Below are 14,046 nucleotides of genomic sequence, written 5' to 3'. Positions count from 1 at the left end.
GGTGCAGGCGGGAGGGCTTTAGCTTCCTGAGGCATTGGGACTGCTTCTGGGGGAGGCGGGACCTGTACAAGCCGGACGGGTTGCACCTCAACATAGCAGGGACCAATATCCTTGCGGGTGGGTTTGCTAGTGCTGTTGGGGAGGGTTTAAACTAGCTTGGCAGGGGGATGGGAACCTGAAAAAGATTCAATAGGGAGGAGTAAAGCTGGAATTAGAAAGCAAAAATAAAGAAAGTGAATTTGAAGGAGAGAGGATACAAGCAGGAAAAAAAGGTAAAAAAAACAAACTTAAAGGTACTGTGTCTAAATGTACGTAGCATTTGTAACAAAATAGATAAGTTGACGGCACAAATTGAGACAAATGGGTATGATCTGATAGCCATTACAGAGATGTGGTTGCAAGGTGACCAGGACTGGGAATTAAATAATTCAGGGGTACTTGACAATCCGGAAGGACAGACAGAAAGGAAAAGGAGGTGGGGTAACTCTATGGATAAAGGATGGAATCACTGCAATAGTAAGAAACGATATTGGCTCAAATGATAAGGGTGTTGAGACAGTTTGGGTGGAGATAAGGAATAATAAGGGGAAAAAGTCACTGGTGGGCATAGTCTATAGGCCCCCGAATAGTAACAACTCTGTTGGTCGTAGCATAAACCAGGAAATAGTGGGGGCTTGTAAAAAGAGAACAGCAATAATCAGAGGTGATATTAACCTCCATATTGATTGGACAAATCAAATTGGTCAGGGCAGCCTTGAGGAGGAGTTCATGGAGTGCATAAGGGACGGGTTCCTTGAGCAGTATGTAACAGAACCAACCAGGGTGCAGGCTATCTTAGATCTGGTCCTGTGTAATGAGACAGCATTAATAAACAATCTCCTAGTAAAGGATCCCTCGGAATGAGTGATCATAACATGATTGAATTTCAAATTCAGATGGAGGGTGAGAAAGTTGGATCTCTAACCAGCGTACTAAGCTTAAATAAAGGAGACTATGAAGGTATGAGGGCAGAGTTGGGTAAAGCGGACTGAGAAAATAGATTAATGAGTCGGACGGTTGATGAACTGTGGTTCATTTAAGGAGATATTTCACAACTCTCAAGAAAAATACATTCCAGCGAGGAGGAAAGGGTGCAAGAGAAAAGATAGCCATCCGTGGCTAACTAAAGAAATAAAGGACGGTATCCAACTAAAAACAAGGGCATACAAAGTGACCAAAACTAGTGGGAGGACAGAAGACTCGGAAGCTTTTAAAAGTCAGCAAAGAACGACTAAAAAAAAAGAAGAAGAAAGGGAAGATAGACTATGAGAGTAAATTAGCACAAAATATAAAAACAGATAGCAAGAGTTTCTATAGGTATATAAAAAGGAAAAGAGTGGCTAAAGTAAATGTTGGTCGCTTAGAGGACGAGACCGGGGAATTAATAATGGGGAACATGGAGATGGCAGAAACTCTGAACAAATATTTTGTATCAGCCTTTACGTTAGAGGACACCAACAATATTCCAACAGTGGATAGTCAAGGGGCTATGGGGGGGGGGAAGAGAACTTAACACAATCACAATCACTAAGGTGGTACTCAGTAAGATAATGGGACTAAAGGCAGATAAATCCCCTGGACCTGATGGCTTGCATCCTAGGGTCTTAAGAGAAGTAGCGGCAGGGATTGTAGATGCATTGGTTGTAATTTACCAAGATTCCCGGGATTCTGGAGAGGTCCCAGCAGATTGGAAAACTGCAAATGTAATGCCCCTATTTAAAAAAGGAGGCAGACAAAAAACAGGAAACTATAGACCAGTTAGCCCAACGTGGTCGGGAAAATATGGCCCTTGTCCATTATTAAAGAAGCAGTAGCAGGTCATTTGGATAAGCAAAATTCGATCAGGCAGAGTCAGCATGGATTTATGAAGGGGAAGTCATGTTTGACAAATTTGCTGGAGTTCTTTGAGGATGTAGCGAACAGGGTGGATAAAGTGGAACCAGTGGATATGGTGTATTTGGACTTCCAGCAGGCATTTGACAACGTGCTACATAAAAGGTTGCTGCACAAGATAAAAGTTCACGGAGTTGGGGGTAATATATTAGCATGGATAGCGGATTGGCTAACTAATAGAGAACAGAGAGTCGGAATAAATGGTTCATTCTCTGGTTGGCAACCAGTAACTAGTGGGGTGCCGCAGGGATCAGTGCTGGGTCCCCAACTATTTACAATCTATATTAACGACTTGGAAGAAGGGACTGAGTGTAACGTAGCCAAGTTTGCTGACAATACTAAGATGGGTGGAAAAGCAATGTGTGAGCAGGACACAAAAAAAATCTGCAGAAGGACATAGAGAGGCTAAGTGAGTGGGCAAAAATTTGGCAGTTGGAGTATAATGTTGGAAAGTGTGAGGTCATGCACTTTGGCAGAAAAAAATCAAAGAGCAAGTTACTATTTAAATGGAGAAAGATTGCAAAGCGCCACAATACAGCGGGACCTGGGGGTACTTGTGCATGAAACACAAAAGGATAGTATGCAGATACAGCAAGTGATCAGGAAGGCAAATGGTATCTTGGCCTTTATTGCAAAGGGGTTGAAGTATAAAAGCAGGGAAGTCTTGCTGCAGCTATACAAGGTTTTGGTGAGGCCACACCTGGAATACTGTGTGCAGTTTTGGTTTCCATATTTACGAAAGGATATAGTTGCTTTGGAGGCAGTTCAGAGAAGGTTCACTCGGTTGATTCTGGGGATGAGAGGGTTGACATGAGGAAAGGTTGAGTAGGTTGGGCCTCTACTCACTGGAATTCAGAAGAATGAGAGGCGATCTTATCGAAATGTATAAGATTATGAGGGGGCTCGACAAGGTGGATGCAGAGAGGATGTTTCCACTGATGGGGGAGACGAGAATTAGAGGGCATAATCTTAGAATAAGGGGCCGCCCATTTGAAACAGAGATGAGGAGAAATTTCTTCTCTCACAGGGTTCTAAATCTGTGGAATTCTCTGCCTCAGAAAGCTGTAGAAGCTGGGACATTGAATAAATTTAAGACAGAAATAGACAGTTTCTTAAACGATAAGGGGATAAGGGGTTATGGGGAGCGGGTGGGGAAGTGGAGCCGGGTCCATGATCTTATTGAATGGCGGAGCAGGATCGAGGGGCCGTATGGCCTACTCCTGTTCCTTATGCTCTTATGTACACTGTCTAATGAAACGTTCCCAGGGCAGGTGCAGCACGGATTAGATACAGAGTAAACCTCCGCCTACACTGTCCCATCAGAGACTCCCAGGGCATGGTACAGCATGGGTTAGATACAGAGTAATACTCCCTCTGCACTGTCCCATCAAACACTCCAAGGGCAGGTATGGAACATAAGAAATAGGAGCAGGAGTAGACCATTTGGCTCTTCGAGCCTGCTTCGCCATTCAATGAGATCATGGCTGATCGGATCCAGGTCTCAACTTCACTTCACTGCCCACTCCCCATAATCCTTGACCCACTTGTCGTTCAAAAATCTGTCCATCCCCACCTTAAATACATTCAATGACCCAGCCCCCACAGCTCTCTGAGGTAGAGAATTCCAAAGATTCACGCCCCTCAGATAAGAAATTTCTTCTCATTTCAGTTTTAAATGAGCGACCCCTTATTCTGAAACTATGCCCCCTAGTTCTAGATTCGCCCACGAGGGGAATCATCCTCTCTTTATCTACCCTGTAAAGCCCCCTCAGAATCTTATACGTTTCAATACGCTCACCTCAAAGTCTTCTAAACTCCAATGAGTACAGGCCCAATCTGCTCAACCATTCTCATTATAAAAACCCCTTCATCTCAGTTATCAACCTCGGGAACTTTCTCTGAACTGCCTCCAGTGCAAGTATATCCTTCCTTAAATAAGGAGACCAAAACTGTATGCAGTACTCCAGGTGTGGTCTTACCCTGTACAGTTGCAGCAGGACTTCCCTATATTTATACTCCATTCCCCTTGCAATAAAGGCCAGCATTCCATTTGCCTTCCTAATTAATTGCAGTAACTGCATGCTAAATTTGTGTGTTTCATGTACAAGGACCCCCAGATCCATCTGTACACGACATTTTGTATTCTCCCCCATTTAAATAATAATTTGCTTTTTTATTTCTCCTACCAAAGTGGATAAGTTCACATTTTCTCACACTATACTCCATCTGCCAAAGTTTTGCCCACTCACTTAGCCTCTCTATATCCCTTTGTAGATTATTGGCGTCCTCTTCACAACTTGCTGGGTTAGCACAGGTTTGGCACACAGTAAATCTCCGTCTACATTATCCCATCAAACACTCCCAGGGCAGGTACAGTATGGGTTAGATTCAGAGAAAAGCTCCCACCACACTGTCCCATCAAATACTCCCAAGGCAGTTACAGTATGGGTTAGATAGAGAGAAAAGCTTCCTCTAAACTGTCCCGTCAAACTCTGCCAGATCAGGTACACCATGGGTTAGATACAACGTAAAGCTCCTTTTACATTATCCTGTCAAAAACTCCCAGGGCAGGTACAGCACAGGGTTAGATACAGAGTAAAACTCTCTCTATACTATCCCATCAAACAGTCCCGGGACATGTACAACATAGGTTAGATACAGAGTAAAGCTCCCTCTACACTGTCCCATCAAACACTCCCAGGGCAGGTACGGTACTGGTTAAATACAGAGTAAAGCTCCCTCTACACTGACCCAACAAACACTCCCAGGGCAGGTACAGCTTGGGTTAGATACAGAGTAAAGCTTCCTCTACACTGTCCCATCAAACACTCCCAGGGCAGGTACAGCATGGATTAGATACAGAGTAAAGCTTCCTCTACACTGTCGCAGCAAACAATCCCAGTGAAGGTACAGCACGGGTTAGATACAGGGTAACTCTCCTTTACTACAACAGTGACTACAATCCAAAAGTACTTCATTGGCTGTAAAGCGCTTTGAGGGGTCCTTTGGTCGTGAATGGCGCCAAATAAATCCAAGTCTTTCTCCCTCTTCACTGTCCCATCAGACACTGCCAGCCCATAATGAGCAGGGCTCAGGGAGGTTGGTTGGTAGGCACTGCAGTGTTATCATAAAGCAGGGCCATTCAGCCCAGTGGGCCCTCTCCATGTCCCTTTAAAGGTGGAGAGCTGGGACATCCTGTCTCAATACACATCCCCCTGTTCATACTGAGAATCCCCGGGGAAGGCCCAGAGTGTGGAACACAACCAAGGGGGAAAGAGGAGGAGAGACGGTGCAGTGTGGGAGAGGAGGGAGGAGTCTGCTCATTCCCAGGGGCAAATCAGACAAAGTGCTTTGAGTGGTGGGTCCAGCAGTGGAACTGAAAACAAACAAAGGGAATAAATAAAGATCCAATCCAAGGGAACAAGCAACGGTCATTTGGCAGACATCACAACCGGCCCAGAATTATTCAATGGGCAAGCATCGATTGCTTATTGTGGGAAGTTCCACACTTCAACCATCCATTGAGTGAAGAAATATTTCCTAACATCTCTGATTTTAAGGTTATATCCCCTCGTCCTAGACACCCCAAGCAGCAGAATACATTTCTCTCTATCTACCCGAACAATTGCTTTCAAATTCACACTAAATTCCCACAGACTAGGTGGTGTATGGGTTAGATACAGAGTAAAGTTCCCTCTACCGTGCCGCAGGGCACACTTCGTGTCCGTCCCGACCGCACTGCTGGCAGCTTATCAATTAAAATTCAGCAGCAGTACGATCTGCCACTGCACTGAAAACTTTCCACCCGCAGCTCCTGATCAGTTTCAGGTTAAAGCTCCTTCTAAACTGTCCCATCATGCACTCCCTGGGCAGGGACAGCACAAATTAGGTACACAGTAAATCTGTGTCAGAGGAAACTGTACCCCAGTGAGTCAGTGCCAGAGGAAACTGTACCGCAGTGAGTATCAGTGCCAGAGGAAACTGTACCGCAGTGAGACTCTGCCAGAGGAAACTGTGCCCCATTGAGAGTCAGTGCCAGAGGAATCTGTTCCCCAGTAACAGTCAGTGCCAGAGGAAACTGTATCCCAGTGAGAGTGAGTGCTACAGGAAACTGTATCCCAGTGAGTCAGTGCCAGAGGAAACTGTATTCCAGTGAGAGTCAGTGCCAGAGGAAACTGTATCCCAGTGAGAATCAGTGCCAGAGGAAACATGCAGCAGAGCCTGGTCTCCAGTCATCTTGGATCCCCTTGCCATTGGACCAAGACCTTGCTCTGCCAATCCCGTGTGGTAGCGAATGTGCAAGGGCCACTTCACATTAAAAGAATTCACACTATTAGCAATACATAACAATCCTCTTCCTCTGCAGTTATCAATCTATTGCAATTCCCCATGCCTGTAGTTTCGTTATATTACGATTCAAAATATCTTCAGTTATCAGCAACAAATGCCATCTATATCACGCCTTAAACGTAGTAAAATGTCCCAAGTCACTTCACAGGACTGTTAGCAAACAAACTTTGACACCCAGTCATAGAAGGAAATATTAGCACAGGTGACTGAAAGCTTGTTCAAAAGGGTAGGTATTAAGGAGCATTTTAAAGGTGGAGAGGTTTAGGGAGGAATTCCAGAGCTTATGCCCTTGGCAGCTGAAGGTACGGCCACCAATATTGCTGAAAATTGGGACTGCTCAAGAGGCCAGAATTGGAGGAATGCAAAGATCTGAGGGTTGTCGCGCTGGAGGAGGTTACAGCAATAGGGAGGGGCAAGGTCCTGGATGGATTTCAAAACAAGGATGAGAATTTTGAAAGCGAGGCACTGATGGACCAGGAGCCAATGTAGTTCAGCGAGCACAGGGGTGATGGGTGAACGGAAATTGGTACAAGTTGGGATGAGAGGGCTGAGGACAGATTGAGTAGAATAGGCCTATATTCTCTGGAGTTTAGAAGAACGGAAGGTGATATCATTGAAACATATAAAATTCTGAGAGGAATTGACAAGGGCTGGATAGTCTAGAGTTGGGGTTCCTAGTATTAGGATAAGAGATCGGTCATTTAAGACTATGTGGAGGAGCTATTTCTTCACTCAGAGTTGTGAATCTTTAAAATTCTCTATTGAATAGAGATCTTACTGAATGGCCAACTCCTGCTGCTACTTCCTGTGTTCTTGAGTAAGGATACATAGAAACTTACAGCGCAGAAGGAGGCCATTTCAGACCATCATGTCCACGCCGGCCGACAAAGAGCCGCACAGCCCTCGGTCAGCAGCCCTGAAGGTTACATATAAACCTATGAACAATGAACAATGGCACAAAGGTAAATAGCACCCAGCCCGCCTCACACAACTGCATCACCCCTTGCACCGAAACATTCTACACTCCACCCCAACCAGAACCATGTGATGTCCTGGGAGAGGCAAAAAACAGGTAAAAACCCAGGCCAATTTAGGGAAAGAAAATGTGGGAAAATTTCTCTCCTACCCATCCAGGTGATCGAAACTAGTCCAGATCACCCTGGCTGTATTCGATTCCCTGCAGCACTTACCATTATATCTGCGCCGGCCAACAAGAGGTGATCTTGTCTAACCCCAATTACCAGCTCCAGGTCCGTACCCTGCAGGTTACGGCACTTTGTGCCCATCCAACCATCTCTTCAAAGTGGTGAGGGTTTCTGTATCCACCACTCTTCCAGGCAGTGAGTTCCAGATCCCCAAAACCCTCTGCGTAAAGAAGCCCCCCCATCAAATCCCCTCTAAACCTTCCACCAACCACCTTAAAACTATGCCCCCTAAGTTTAAGCTTATGTTTACGGAGAGTGTGAGGTGTGAGACCGATCAGAGGCATGGATGAGGGTTTGAGCAGATGAGCTGAGGAAGGGCAGAGACCGGCGATGTTATGGAGGTGGAAGTAAGCGGACTTGGTGATTGAGAGAATATGGGTTCGGAAGCTCATCTCGGGGTCAAGTACGACGCCAATCAATAAATTGCAACTCTCCATATCTGTGTTTCAGTATATTAGAATACTACATATCTCTAATGATCAATGCTTCAATATTAGTAGTTAATCAATATAAAGCAGTTATCAATATATTTTCTTATAATTCTAAATGTCCATGAATGAATAATTGATTCTGTGGGTGATAGGCCGTGCTGGTATTTCAGATTGGTCTGTGCACCATGATCAGTGAATTGACGATGTGCTTCCGGTTCAATCTTTCCAATGGCTTTCTCACCAGATGGGAAATATTTGAACATTGAGATCTGATGGTGTCGGTGAGAGTTCAGCCGCACCTAATGTACAGCGACCGGTCCATCTGCTGGGCTCGGCCTCAAACTGGAGGCACCTCTTAGATCAAAGCCCTTTACTCTAAAACACACACAAGATTCACTGTGACTGTGTTTAGAGACAGAAACTGATCTCACTTCACATCCCATTGCACGGCCTCATGCTGGATAATTGTATTCGGTGGTTAGTCTCTCCCGGTCTCATTTCCTGTCTTACCTTGTAACCTGTGTGTACTGTCTACAGGACCGGTGTGTATCTGAGTAAATGGCATTTCTCTTACCTTTCGCCCCAGTCGATCTATTGAAGCGCTTTCAATCGGAAGGGGCTCACTGGTTGGTGCTCTCACAATCCTGTGCTGGTTCACCTGCTGTTGTTCCTCAGTCCACAATCCCTGTTTCCTTCCAGCTGTGGAACTTTCTCAATCACTCCGCCATTCACCGGGATCTAATTATCACAGGGCAGAAAATTAGATTATTAATGTTGTGAAGTGGAATGTAGTGTAGAGTGTTTTGCCAACGTTTCAGAAAAGTATGTGTCCAGTATTTCTGTTTGATTTTATCCTTTTCCTCAGATCTCTGACCCGCCCGTCTGGACTTACAGAAAATCACCAGAAATCTCCCCGGGTTACACGCTGTCTGATCTCACTGGGCCCCCGGGTTACACACTGTCTGATCTCACTGGGCCCCCGGGTTACACACTGTCTGATCTCACTGGGCCCCCGGGTTACACACTGTCTGATCTCACTGGGCCCCCGGGTTACACACTGTCTGATCTCACTGGGCACCCGGGTTACACGCTGTCTGATCTCACTGGGCCCCCGGGTTACACGCTGTCTGATCTCACTGGGCCCCTGGGTTACACACTGTCTGATCTCACTGGGCCCCCGGGTTACACACTGTCTGATCTCACTGGGCCCCCGGGTTGCACACTGTCTGATCTCACTGGGCCCCGGGGATGGGGACGAGGAGCCGAGGGGAGGGGGAGAGGAGGAGGGGACGGTTACAGGAGGAGGGGAGGGGGACGGTTTCCCAGGACACCCCATTCTCTCCCCCTCGTCTGTCAAAACCCCCACCCTCCTCGTCTGTCTCTCCTCCTTCCCCAGTCATTCTGGGGATGTGCCTGTGTCAGTCTGTGTGCGCGTGTCCATGTCTCTCTCACCCTCACCCCCATTCCATGTCTCACCTCCCCCCCGAGACACTCGACCTCTCCCCCCCGGGACACTCTCCCTCGGCCCCATCTCCCCCGCGGGACACTCTCCCTCGGTGCCCTCTCCCCACCGGCCCCCTCTCCCCCGCGGGACACTCTCCCTCGGCCCCTTCTCCACCCCCCCCCCCCCCCACGGGACACTCTCCCTCGGCCCCCTCTCCCCCCCCCCCCCCCGAGACACTCTCCCTCAGTCCCCTCTCCCCCCAGGACACTCTCCCCCGGCCCCCTGTCCCCCCTCTCCCCGCCGGGACACTCTCCCTCAGTACCCTCTCCAGCCGGGACACTCTCCCTAAGTCCCCTCTCCCCCCGGGACACTCTCCCTCGGCCCCCTCTCCCCCCGGGACACTCTCCCTCGGTCCCCTCTCCCCCCCGGGACACTCTCCCCCGGCCCCCTCTCCCCCCGGCCCCCTCTCCCCCCCGGGACTCTCTCCCTCGGCCCCCCTCTCCCCCCCAGGACACTCCCTCAGTTCCCTCTCCCCCCGGGACACTCTCCCTCGGCCCCCTCTCCCCCCCGGGACACTCTCCCCCGGCCCCCTCTCCCCCCCGGATACTCTCCCTCGGCCCACTCTCCCCCCCCGGGACACTCTCCCTCGGCCCCCTTCCCCCCCCGGGACACTCTCCCTCGGCCCCCTCTCTCCCCCCGGGACACTCTCCCTCGGCCCCCTCTCCCCCCCGGGACACTCCCCCTCGGCCCCCTCTCCCCCCCCCGGGACAGTCTCCCTCGGCCCCCTCTGTCCCCCCGGGACACTCTCCCTCGGCCCCCTCTCCCCCCGGGACACTCTCCCTCGGCCCCCTCCCCCCCCCCCCGGGACACTCTCCCTCGGCCCCCTCTTCCCCCCCCGGGACACTCTCCCTCGGCCCCCTCCCCCCCCCCCCGGGACACTCTCCCTCGGCCCCCTCTCCCCCCGGGACACTCTCCCTCGGCCCCCTCTCCCCCCCCCGGGACACTCTCCCTCGGCCCACTCTCCCCCCGGGACACTCTCCCCCCGGGACACTCTCCCCCCGGGACACTCTCCCCCCGGGACACTCTCCCCCCGGGACACTCTCCCCCCGGGACACTCTCCCCCCGGGACACTCTCCCTCGGCCCCCTCTCCCCCCGGCCCCCTCTCCCCCCCCCGGGACACTCTCCCTCGGCCCCCTCTCCCCCCCCGGGACACTCTCCCTCGGCCCCCTCTCCCCCCCCTGGACACTCTCCCTTGGCCCCCTCTCCCCCCGGCCCCCTCTCCCCCCCGGGACACTCTCCCTCGGCCCCCTCTCCCCCCCCCGGGACACTCTCCCTCGGCCCCTCTCCCCCCCCGGGACACTCTCCCTCGGCCCCCTCTCCCCCCCCCGGGACACTCTCCCTCGGCCCCCTCTTCCCCCCCCGGGACACTCTCCCTCGGCCCCCTCTCCCCCCCCGGGACACTCTCCCTCGGCCCCCTCTTCCCCCCCCGGGACACTCTCCCTCGGCCCCCTCTCACCCCCCGGGACACTCTCCCTCGGCCCCCTCTCCCCCCCCGGGACACTCTCCCTCGGCCCCCTCCCCCCCCCCGGGACACTCTCCCTCGGCCCCCTCTCCCCCCCCGGGAAACTCTCCCTCGGCCAACTCTCCCCCCGGCCCCTCTCCCCCACCGGGACACTCTCCCTCGGCCCCCTCTCCCCCCCCGGGACACTCTCCCTCGGCCCCCTCTCCCCCCAGCCCCCTTTCCCCCCCCGGGACACCCTCCCTCGGCCCCCTCTCGACACTCTCCCCCGGCCCCCTCTCCCCCCCGGGACACTCTCCCTCGGCCCCCTCTCCCCCCCCGGGACACTCTCCCTCGGCCCCCTCTCCCCCCCGGGACACTCTCCCTCGGTCCCCTCTCCCCCCCGGGACACTCTCCCCCGGCCCCCTCTCCCCCCGGCCCCCTCTCCCCCCCGGGACTCTCTCCCTCGGCCCCCCTCTCCCCCCCAGGACACTCCCTCAGTTCCCTCTCCCCCCGGGACACTCTCCCTCGGCCCCCTCTCCCCCCCGGGACACTCTCCCCCGGCCCCCTCTCCCCCCCGGATACTCTCCCTCGGCCCACTCTCCCCCCCCCGGGACACTCTCCCTCGGCCCCCTTCCCCCCCCCGGGACACTCTCCCTCGGCCCCCTCTCTCCCCCCGGGACACTCTCCCTCGGCCCCCTCTCCCCCCCCGGGACACTCCCCCTCGGCCCCCTCTCCCCCCCCCGGGACAGTCTCCCTCGGCCCCCTCTGTCCCCCCGGGACACTCTCCCTCGGCCCCCTCTCCCCCCGGGACACTCTCCCTCGGCCCCCTCCCCCCCCCCCGGGACACTCTCCCTCGGCCCCCTCTTCCCCCCCCGGGACACTCTCCCTCGGCCCCCTCCCCCCCCCCCCCGGGACACTCTCCCTCGGCCCCCTCTCCCCCCGGGACACTCTCCCTCGGCCCCCTCTCCCCCCCCCGGGACACTCTCCCTCGGCCCACTCTCCCCCCGGGACACTCTCCCCCCGGGACACTCTCCCCCCGGGACTCTCCCCCCGGGACACTCTCCCCCCGGGACACTCTCCCCCCGGGACACTCTCCCTCGGCCCCCTCTCCCCCCGGCCCCCTCTCCCCCCCCCGGGACACTCTCCCTCGGCCCCCTCTCCCCCCCCGGGACACTCTCCCTCGGCCCCCTCTCCCCCCCCTGGACACTCTCCCTTGGCCCCCTCTCCCCCCGGCCCCCTCTCCCCCCCCGGGACACTCTCCCTCGGCCCCCTCTCCCCCCCCCCGGGACACTCTCCCTCGGCCCCCTCTCCCCCCCCGGGACACTCTCCCTCGGCCCCCTCTCCCCCCCCCGGGACACTCTCCCTCGGCCCCCTCTTCCCCCCCCGGGACACTCTCCCTCGGCCCCCTCTCCCCCCCCCGGGACACTCTCCCTCGGCCCCCTCTTCCCCCCCGGGACACTCTCCCTCGGCCCCCTCTCACCCCCCGGGACACTCTCCCTCGGCCCCCTCTCCCCCCCCGGGACACTCTCCCTCGGCCCCCTCCCCCCCCCGGGACACTCTCCCTCGGCCCCCTCTCCCCCCCCGGGAAACTCTCCCTCGGCCAACTCTCCCCCCGGCCCCCTCTCCCCCACCGGGACACTCTCCCTCGGCCCCCTCTCCCCCCCGGGACACTCTCCCTCGGCCCCCTCTCCCCCCAGCCCCCTTTCCCCCCCGGGACACCCTCCCTCGGCCCCCTCTCGACACTCTCCCCCGGCCCCCTCTCCCCCCCGGGACACTCTCCCTCGGCCCCCTCTCCCCCCCCGGGACACTCTCCCTCGGCCCCCTCTCCCCCCCGGGACACTCTCCCTCAGTCCCCTCTCCCCCCGGGACACTCTCCCTCAGTCCCCTCTCCCCCGGGACACGCTTCCTCGGCCCCCCTCTCCCCCCCGGGACACTCTCCCTCGGCCCCCTTCCCCCCCCGGGACACTCTCCCTCGCCCCCCTCTCTCCCCCCGGGACACTCTCCCTCGGCCGCCTCTCCCCCCAGGACACTCTCCCTCGGCCGCCTCTCCCCCTCGCCGGGACACTCTCTCTCGGCCCCCTCTCCCCCCCGGGACACTCTCCCTCGGCCCCCTCTCCCCCCCGGGACACTCTCCCTCGGCCCCCTCTCACCCCCGGGACACTCTCTCTCGGCCCCCTCTCTCCCCCCCGGGACAATCTCCCTCGGCCCCCTCTCCCCCCGGGACACTCTCCCTCGGTCCCCTCTCCCCCCGGGACACTCCCCCTCGGCCCCCTCTCCCCCCCCGGGACACTCTCCCTCGGCCCCCTCTCCCCCCCCCGGGACACTCTCCCTCGGCCCCCTCTGTCCCCCCGGGACACTCTCCCTCGGCCCCCTCTGTCCCCCCGGGACACTCTCCCTCGGCCCCCTCTCCCCCCCCGGGACACTCTCCCTCGGCCCCCTCTTCCCCCCCCGGGACACTCTCCCTCGGCCCCCTCTCACCCCCCGGGACACTCTCCCTCGGCCCCCTCTCCCCCCCGGGACACTCTCCCTCGGCCCCCTCCCCCCCCCCGGGACACTCTCCCTCGGCCCCCTCTCCCCCCCCGGGAAACTCTCCCTCGGCCAACTCTCCCCCCGGCCCCCTCTCCCCCACCGGGACACTCTCCCTCGGCCCCCTCTCCCCCCCCGGGACACTCTCCCTCGGCCCCCTCTCCCCCCAGCCCCCTTTCCCCCCCCGGGACACCCTCCCTCGGCCCCCTCTCGACACTCTCCCCCGGCCCCCTCTCCCCCCCGGGACACTCTCCCTCGGCCCCCTCTCCCCCCCCGGGACACTCTCCCTCGGCCCCCTCTCCCCCCCGGGACACTCTCCCTCAGTCCCCTCTCCCCCCGGGACACTCTCCCTCAGTCCCCTCTCCCCCCGGGACACGCTTCCTCGGCCCCCCTCTCCCCCCGGGACACTCTCCCTCGGCCCCCTTCCCCCCCCGGGACACTCTCCCTCGCCCCCCTCTCTCCCCCCGGGACACTCTCCCTCGGCCGCCTCTCCCCCCCAGGACACTCTCCCTCGGCCGCCTCTCCCCCCCGGGACACTCTCTCTCGGCCCCCTCTCCCCCCCGGGACACTCTCCCTCGGCCCCCTCTCCCCCCCGGGACACTCTCCCTCGGCCCCCTCTCACCCCCGGGACACTCTCTCTCGCCCCTCTCTCCCCC

The 14,046-nt window shown here is 56.4% G+C and overlaps 1 protein-coding gene and 1 long non-coding RNA gene across 3 annotated transcripts in view; both read right to left on the bottom strand.

The window, feature by feature from the left end:
* The window catches only part of LOC139242735 (uncharacterized), a 55,837-nt gene extending 48,657 nt beyond the window's left edge, over positions 1–7,180 (bottom strand). The window contains exon 1 of the long non-coding RNA XR_011589362.1: positions 7,122–7,180. This is a non-coding gene — a long non-coding RNA (uncharacterized lncRNA). The remainder of the gene's footprint in view (positions 1–7,121) is intronic.
* LOC139242734 (zinc finger protein 239-like) overlaps positions 1–8,919 on the bottom strand; it is a 37,841-nt gene extending 28,922 nt beyond the window's left edge. Inside the window, exons 1-2 of one of the 2 annotated variants that reach the window (XR_011589361.1) lie at positions 8,811–8,913; positions 8,493–8,656 (exon numbers count right to left, since the gene is read on the bottom strand). The gene's annotated coding sequence lies outside the window, so the exon portion shown is untranslated. Of the gene's footprint in view, positions 1–8,492; positions 8,657–8,810 lie in introns of both variants that reach the window. The other variant, XM_070870494.1, reaches the window with a different exon arrangement.
* Positions 8,920–14,046: the final 5,127 nt, after the last annotated feature.

This window comes from Pristiophorus japonicus, unplaced genomic scaffold, assembly GCF_044704955.1.
Source record: "Pristiophorus japonicus isolate sPriJap1 unplaced genomic scaffold, sPriJap1.hap1 HAP1_SCAFFOLD_1461, whole genome shotgun sequence".
Classification (NCBI taxonomy): Eukaryota; Metazoa; Chordata; class Chondrichthyes; family Pristiophoridae; genus Pristiophorus; species Pristiophorus japonicus.
The sequence above is the reverse complement of the archived record's forward strand: the minus strand, read 5'-3'. Positions and strand labels throughout refer to the sequence as shown.